We start from the raw sequence: 7748 nt of genomic DNA, 5'->3' as shown, positions 1-7748 counted from the left end.
CAGAGAAGAAGGGAGAGGGAGAGAGAGATAGAAACATCAATGATGAGAGAGAATCATTGACCAACTGCCTCCTGCACGCCCCACACTGGGGATCGAGCCTGCAACCCGGGCATGTGCCCTGACTAGGAATCGAACCCTGACTCCTGGTTCATAGGTCTATGCTCAACCATTGAGCCACACCAGCCGGGCTCCCTTGTAGAAGAACCTACCTTCCATTCAAGGTCTTTCCCTTTAGCTTTCTTCTCCTTCCATGACCTTTAGAGTTATTCCTCCATAAATAATCCTTTTTTTTTTCTTCATTTTTCAATCTCTTCCCTTCGACTGGCTCTCTTTCCTTTTTCCATTTACATTGTCTAATTCCTCTCATTTTTCCACTGGGGAATATATCCCCCTTCTCCAAAATTCTCTCCCATCTTGGTTGTATAACTTCTTGTTTCTCTTCTTACTCATCTGGCTATTTTTTCTTCTGCCCTCAAGCATTAGACTTTCTCAAGATTCTTGTCACCGCCCCTCTGCCCACCGCCGGATGACTCAGTTCTGATGATTCTACATCATAAGTTACTCTAGAACTTCTTCCTTCTTCTCTCTCTCCACGGCTCTTGCATAATTGTAAACTCTTCCTTCTCATAACTATTCTTCTAGCCCAGCTCCAATGTCTGTGGGTCACTGAAACCTTCCCTGCACCCACTTTCTCTTCCTGGAGTCCCCATTGTTACTCTCGCTTGATTTACTTTGCGTTCCTTTCACTTCCTGGCATGTCTCCCGCTCAACTTCTGACCTCAATGAGAAGCTCAGCTAACATGTCATTAACGTCTCTGTAGGTTGACCTGACATTCCTTCCCAACCCACTGCGGACTGTTCCCAGGGTGTGTTCTCTTGCCCTTTTACACATATTTCTACTGCTGCAACGTGTAGTACATGTTGGTCCTCCAACAGGTAGAACATCTTGAAAGCAGGCAAGATGGGCTGTACTCGGATCCATCTCTAGACTCTCTCTATAGAGTGTCAGCAAGTGTTTCTGGAATGAAGGTGAAGCGACTGTTACAATGTGAACTGCGTGGTCTGAGGTGTAAAACATTTGGTCAGAGCTGCCAATAGCACGAGGCAAATATGCACGTGGTTTTAGGAAACCACGACTAGAGATTGAAGAAGAAGAGGTTGTGATCGCCCCTCATTAAGGAGAAAGTGCATGAAGAGTAAAACGTCGGGGCCGTTGCCTTCTCCTTCGCTCTTTATAGCTCGTCCCTTATGAACCGCCCAGAGGAGCTTTTGCTCAGAGTAAGATTTCCAGGTGTCATGTAACTGGAGGGTTTTGTCAGATATTTGCATGAAGACATCAATTAGCTTTTCAGAGAGTGAGAGGTCGCAGGAGACCTGCCGTAGGCAAGAACTGACATGTGTTAGTAAATGGTTATTCTCTGACTTGTAAACTCAATAGCACTTTGAATGGAGCAAGATGAAGAGTTTAAACTAGACACCAAAGTGCAATCATTTTCTGAAACTTTCTACACTTTGATATAGAACAAAGGAAGGCAACGAACTCCTCTTTGGTAACCACAGGCATGGAAGGGAAATCGAGGCAGTCTTCCGTTAAAAACAAACACACAAACAAAATCCCACCTGATTTGAGAGTCAGCCTGGCACGCAGGAGTTTTTATGGTTTATTGTGACCTTTGTCCAAGTGACTAGCTTTGTCCAGATTGTACTTCCATATTTTTAATTTTTTGTTTGTGGCATATTTACATATCATATGCTCCTTGGAGATAAAATTGCATAGTGTTTGATTTTAGATTTCTTAAGAAAAAAAATTGAAAAATTGAACCAAGGGCAAGAGTCTAAACATTTAATATCATTCATGTAGGTGACAAATGTATGAAAACGGCAATTTGCTTGTCACCTATTTGTCAAGCAGAAATGCAAACAAATGCAGAGAAGATACTATTTTAATTGTGTGCCGTGAATACCTGTTCACTCTAATATATTTTTTCAATAATAGCTGATAATTTTTTATATACATGAGCACACATCAGAGATCAACAGAAGGGCTGGTATGCATGCATATACGCAGAACCAATGGACACAGACACTGGGGGCGGGGTGAGGGCATTTGTGAGGGGGGGAGGAGGAGAGGCAGGGGTGGGGGAGGACAATGGGGAAAAAAGAGACATATGTACTACTATTTGTAATACTATAAACAATAAAAAAAAAGTACATATACTACATGCTTCTTAGTAGGAATTTAAAGCTGAAGTTCCAACTGAGATCCCCAAATACAAAAAGTCTGAGAGTTCAAGTTGGGTTCTTTGAAGGTCTGATGAAAGAAATAGTTCAAAGCCCATTACTCTGTGATTCCAATGCTCTCGTTCACTTTAAGCATGTAAAATAGTGGGGAAAATTCGAGATAGAGGAGATTTGTGGAGGGGTGACCCTGAGGGAAGTCGAGGTCACCCTGTGCTGTGGGGAGAGGGGAGAGGACGGGTCTCCAGCTCACGCCAGGGGGCTCCCAGGGGCTCATCGGGAGCTCGGAATGTGTTCCCTACAATGAGGAGATTCTGTGCAAACTGGGGGCAGGCTTCGCGATGGCTTCTGTAGCAGAACCAAGAGGGAGAGAATGGCTTACAGGGCAAAGAATGGGTGAGTGTTGACTCTGGCCCAGATAGAGTCCCATGGGGGAGAGAGCTGGTCTGCAGCCAGCTTGAGTCCTGCAGGGGAGACCTTCTGCCGGAGGGGGACAGGACTCCATTAGGGCTGAGGGAGCAGATGCCATGGGGAGAGCAGGAGCAGCTGGCTAAGGACAAGGTGTACCACAAATAGCCAGATATTTCTCCCGCAAACCAGTATTATTTAGGGAAATATTACACACGCAACCAGCAGAGGACTTCATAGAAGGGTGTTTTTTTTAAAAAGTTGGGTGTAGATAGGAAACTTCCCAGTTGATTCTGCAAGAATCTTCATTAGCAGAAGAAACTGTGTTTCCAAGTGGAGGAGGCCAGTTTCTGGAACACAGCTGCATCTGACGTGAGGTCACTGAGAGCAAGGTGCGGTGATGACCTTGATGGGGGTTGGCAGTTTACTGGGACGATGTCACTGCGAACTGTTGTAGTGAACAGCTCAGGCCCAGAGAGCAGATTCCGAAGCAGCCAGAAATGCCCCCAGCTTGGGAAATTCAAATTACAGCCTAAGGCCAGGCTTGGGGATTAAATGAGGTTTCTGTTGATTAATTTCCACCAGGGGTCTGCAGTTCTTCCCATACCTGGATTCCTCCGCACGGCCGGGAATAATGACTGTGTAGGGCCCAGTGATGGCGAACCTCTGACACGCGTGTCAGAGGTGACACGCGAACTCATTTGTTTGGTTGATTTTACTTTGTTAAATGGCATTTAAATATATAAAATAAATATCAAAAATATAAATCTTTGTTTTACTATGGTTGCAAAGAACAAAAAATTTCTATATGTGACAGGGCACCAGAGTTAAGTTAGGGTTTCTCAAAATGCTGACACGCCGAGCTCAAAAGGTTCGCCATCACTGGCCGTAGGCTGTTGCTTTGGGGTTAGGACATGAGTTTTAGCTCGATGCCCCACAAGCAGTTATTGTGGTCAGTAACTTGCTGTGACCCAAGAGGCTCTGAAATACTCAGGATAATGCCCAGAGATTGCGTAATTGCTAACAGACTGAGCTGAGAGAGAGAGACAGAGAGAGAATATGAATGAAACATCTTCATTCATATTCTAGACGTAAGGGGGGGATGTGACAATGAAATAAGAGGGGAGTTCTCAGAGGGCTTTAGGCACCCAGTTTAGATTAGTGCAAGCCAGTTCCTGGGGCTGTCTCGCGTGTTACTAACACAGACATCTGACCTGCACCTCGAGAAAGACAACTGTGAAAAAGAGAAAAAGACGATTAGTACCGATGGCCATGGCAACGGACTCTCCTGCTACTTCTACCTGGATTTAAACTCCGCTCTCTTGGAAATTGCTCTATTAATCATGGAGGATATTCGCTAATTACAGCTGGAGGCTTAACACGGTTATTTCAGAAATCAACTGTGCCAGAGACTGGCTGGCTGGACATCAAACCGATTTCTTTTCCTTCCTGGGCGAAGCTCCACTTCCCGGGGCCTGCCTGGTAGTCAGGTGACCTGGGAGGGTTGGAGCCAGCGGAAGGTCAATCGAAGTCATGTCACAGAACCTTCCGGCGTGATTCTCCATGCTCTGCCCCCTCCGCCAGCTCGACGTGCTTTTGTGTTAAATGTGTGAGAGCCTTGATGGGGAAGGAACTTGGGCCCCATGTAGATAAATGCTCCCGGGAGAGACTCGTGTGCCATTCAGAGCTTTTTTTTACAGAGCGGAAGGGAGAGGGATAGAAAGTTAAAAACATTGATGAGAGAGAAACATCGATCAACTGCCTCCTGCACACCTCCCACCAGGGATGTGCCCGTAACCAAGGTACATGCCCTTGACCAGAATCGAACCCGGGACCCTTCAGTCCACAGGCCGACGCTCTATCTGTTGAGCCAAACCGGCCAGGGCAAGAAATACACTTCTATAGTTATGTGACAGGACTGGTCTGTACTTGTTTGTTGTAGCAGCTAGTGCTATGGTAATGTGACTATGGTATAGTCACATTATGGTAGAGGAATTTTAGCTGGCTGACCACTCACTATGGTTTAGATACTACTGATTACTAGTATTTCATCACTTTTAATTCTCTTAATAAGCGGTTGAAGTGGTTGTAACTGTCATTTCACACATGAGGAGGAAATTAAGGTTTAGAAAAGTTAAGCAACTTGCCCGAGACATAAATTCTGTTGAGGTGGGATTTGAACTCAGGTCTGCAAGTCTCCAAAGTGTGTTCATTACCTTCCCAATAAGCCATCCAAGAGGAAAGAACTATGTAAACTGCTCAGAGAGCAGAGGTAGACGTATCTGTCCATTTGTTCATTCATTTATTCAACAAATATGTATCTTATGCGTGCTATGTGCCAGGTCCCAGACACTGGACACAAGATGTCCTTTTTAATAGGACAGGAGCAGTAGCTTAATTTTTGTTACCTGATGTCCTGAAATTCTAAATGTTCTTTCTAGATTAAGTGACCCCCCAACAAATGGTGGAACAGAAATAAGCTCTCACTATCTCATTTACTCATTTCTAGCCAAGAAGAGGGAATACTTTTCTTACGACGCATAAATTTCTACTACTGAAAGATGTTAGTCTTAAGAAGATCTGGCTTAGTAAAGAATGAGCCCTAGCCAGTTTGGCTCAGTGGATAGAGCATCGTCCCGCGGACTGAAGGGTCCCAGGTTCAATTCCAGTCAACGGCATGTACCTCAGTTGCAGGCTCCATCCCAGCCTGGGCCCTAGTCGAGGCATGTGCAGGAGCAACCAATTGAAATGTTTCTTTCACATCGATATTTCTCTCTGTCTTTCCCTCTCTCTTCCACTCTCTTTACAAATCAATGGAAAAATATCCTCAGATGAGGATTAAAAGAAAAAAAAGAGAATGAGGGTGTTTTCTCCAAAATTTAGGAGGGACGGTCTCATGGATGGAAATACTGCTCTTCCCCATTTTATTAGGGTGTGATGGCAACGAAGAGGAGAAAGCCAACATACATTCCGTATGAGGTACCATCATGCCACAACTGGCAGATTCTGCCAATTCACAATGGCACAGTCTGAGAGAAAGGATGATGTTGTTTAAATAAATCATAGCTCTGCCCTGTCCCGTGTGCCTCAGTTGGTTGGAGCATCGTCCCATATCAAGGGGTCTCGGGTTCGATTCCCGGTCAGGGCACATGCCTAGTGGTGGGTTCCATCCCTGGTTGGGGCGCCTGCAGGAGGCAACCGATCGATGTTCTTCTCTCACATTGATGTTTCTCTCTCTCTCCCTCCCTTCCTCTAAGATCAATAAAAAAAATAAAGTAGTTCTATAATAAATAATATTTCTGTAATAAAGACTAACATGCCTGTATTATAGAAGTTGATGAAATTACTACAGTATAAGAGCAAAGTAGAGTAGAAATAAAAGTTTATCATTTTTCAAATACTCTACATGAAGTCTAGAGTATATACGCCATTATAGTTTATACAATACTTAATTTTAGGGTTTAATCCAGCTGAGATTTAATACAATCTGATGGGCCTATGCAAGGTACTTTGAGACAGGATGGCTCATCAGACAAATTTGGCTGTAACAAAAATATTGGTTAAAATTGGAAACAAATGAAAATTGCAATCGATAAGATGGATCTAGTAATCGCACAACTCTCCAAGTCAAATATTCAAAAGCTTTCCAGAGCACTGTTCCCCTTTTTAGTGCTGGTGTCATAAGGAACTATTTTCTTTAAAAATAAAAAGTGGGTTGGGTTACTGTGGAATAAAAACCTGACCCATTTTTTGTCGTTTACAGCAAGAAATCTGTAACCGAATTATTTTGCCAATAGGGACTGTCCGAGCTCTGATAATTATGGGAATAAATTATGTGTATTTTCCACACAGACACAGTGAATAAATTAGGATACGGTCTTTTACTTTTCGGTTTACTTATCAGTCCACGATGTGCTGGGAAATCCGGGGAAAGGAAAAAAGCAGCAATTGAGGACTTTTCTCTCAGGCAAATTGTGTATCTTAAAATGACAAAATCTGTTCTAGAATGGTCAGGGAAACATTACCCTTACAAGTGGAGAACATTGACTTTAAAAAAACCACACCACACCGTTTCTTTTTCTTTAAAAAAAAAAATATTTTATTGTTTTTTACAGAGAGGAAGGGAGAGGGATAGAGAGTCAGAAACATCGATGAGAGAGAAACATCCATCAGCCGCCTCCTGCACACTCCCCACTGGGGATGTGCCCGCAACCCAGGTACATGCCCCTGACCGGAATCGAACCTGGGACCCTTGAGTCCGCAGGCCCACGCTCTATCCACTGAACCAAACCGGCCAGGGCTACACCGTTTCTTTATTAGGTTTCATACTCCTGTCCATCATCCCAACAGATGTGCATGTCCTAAGAGATGTGGACATCGATGTATACATACAACTCACTGTGTAACTACTAGGGACATAGCATAAAAAGTGTTCCAGGTTCGATTCTGGTCAAGGGCACATGCCTGGGTTGCAGGCTGGGTCCAACGTGCAGGAGGCAGCCAATCAATGATTCCCTCTCATCACTGAGGTTTCTATCTCTTCCTTTCTCTCTGAAATATATATATATATATTCACTATATAAATTCAAGGGACATAGTATAAAACAATGGGAGCCATCACAATGCTGTCAGGACCTGGAAACGCAGAGAAGGAAATGCAAGTCAAGAGGACAAACTCCTCTACAGCGAGAAGCCAACAGCGTGAACAAGAATCTTGCCTGGGAGACTGCACACGTGTGCATCCACAGGCAGGAGTCCTGTGGCGGAATAACATTTCCTTTCCCCCCCAAAGAGCTCCGGCACCGACAAAACATGTCAGAAAGAGCAAAACCAAAAAACAACAACTTCTCTTGCAACTCTCAGGAGTGTGATGGATGGTAAAACATGGCCAACCTGCAAAACACAGGGTCTCCGTGGCAAACATTCCCAGGAGCCATGAACTTCACCGGGAAGCAATGGCATCCTCTCCGCAGGGCGCGCAGCCCACCGCGGCAACCCCCGCCCCCCGAGTCAGTGCGAACCAACAGCCCTGAACAAGGGGTGATTTTCAAAGCGAGTCGTGATCCCCCCGCAACCCGTGTCCCGAGTGCGTACTGTTGCTG

This window comes from Myotis davidii, unplaced genomic scaffold (assembly GCF_000327345.1).
Source record: "Myotis davidii unplaced genomic scaffold, ASM32734v1 scaffold754, whole genome shotgun sequence".
Classification (NCBI taxonomy): Eukaryota; Metazoa; Chordata; class Mammalia; order Chiroptera; family Vespertilionidae; genus Myotis; species Myotis davidii.
This window is presented reverse-complemented; position numbering follows the sequence as displayed.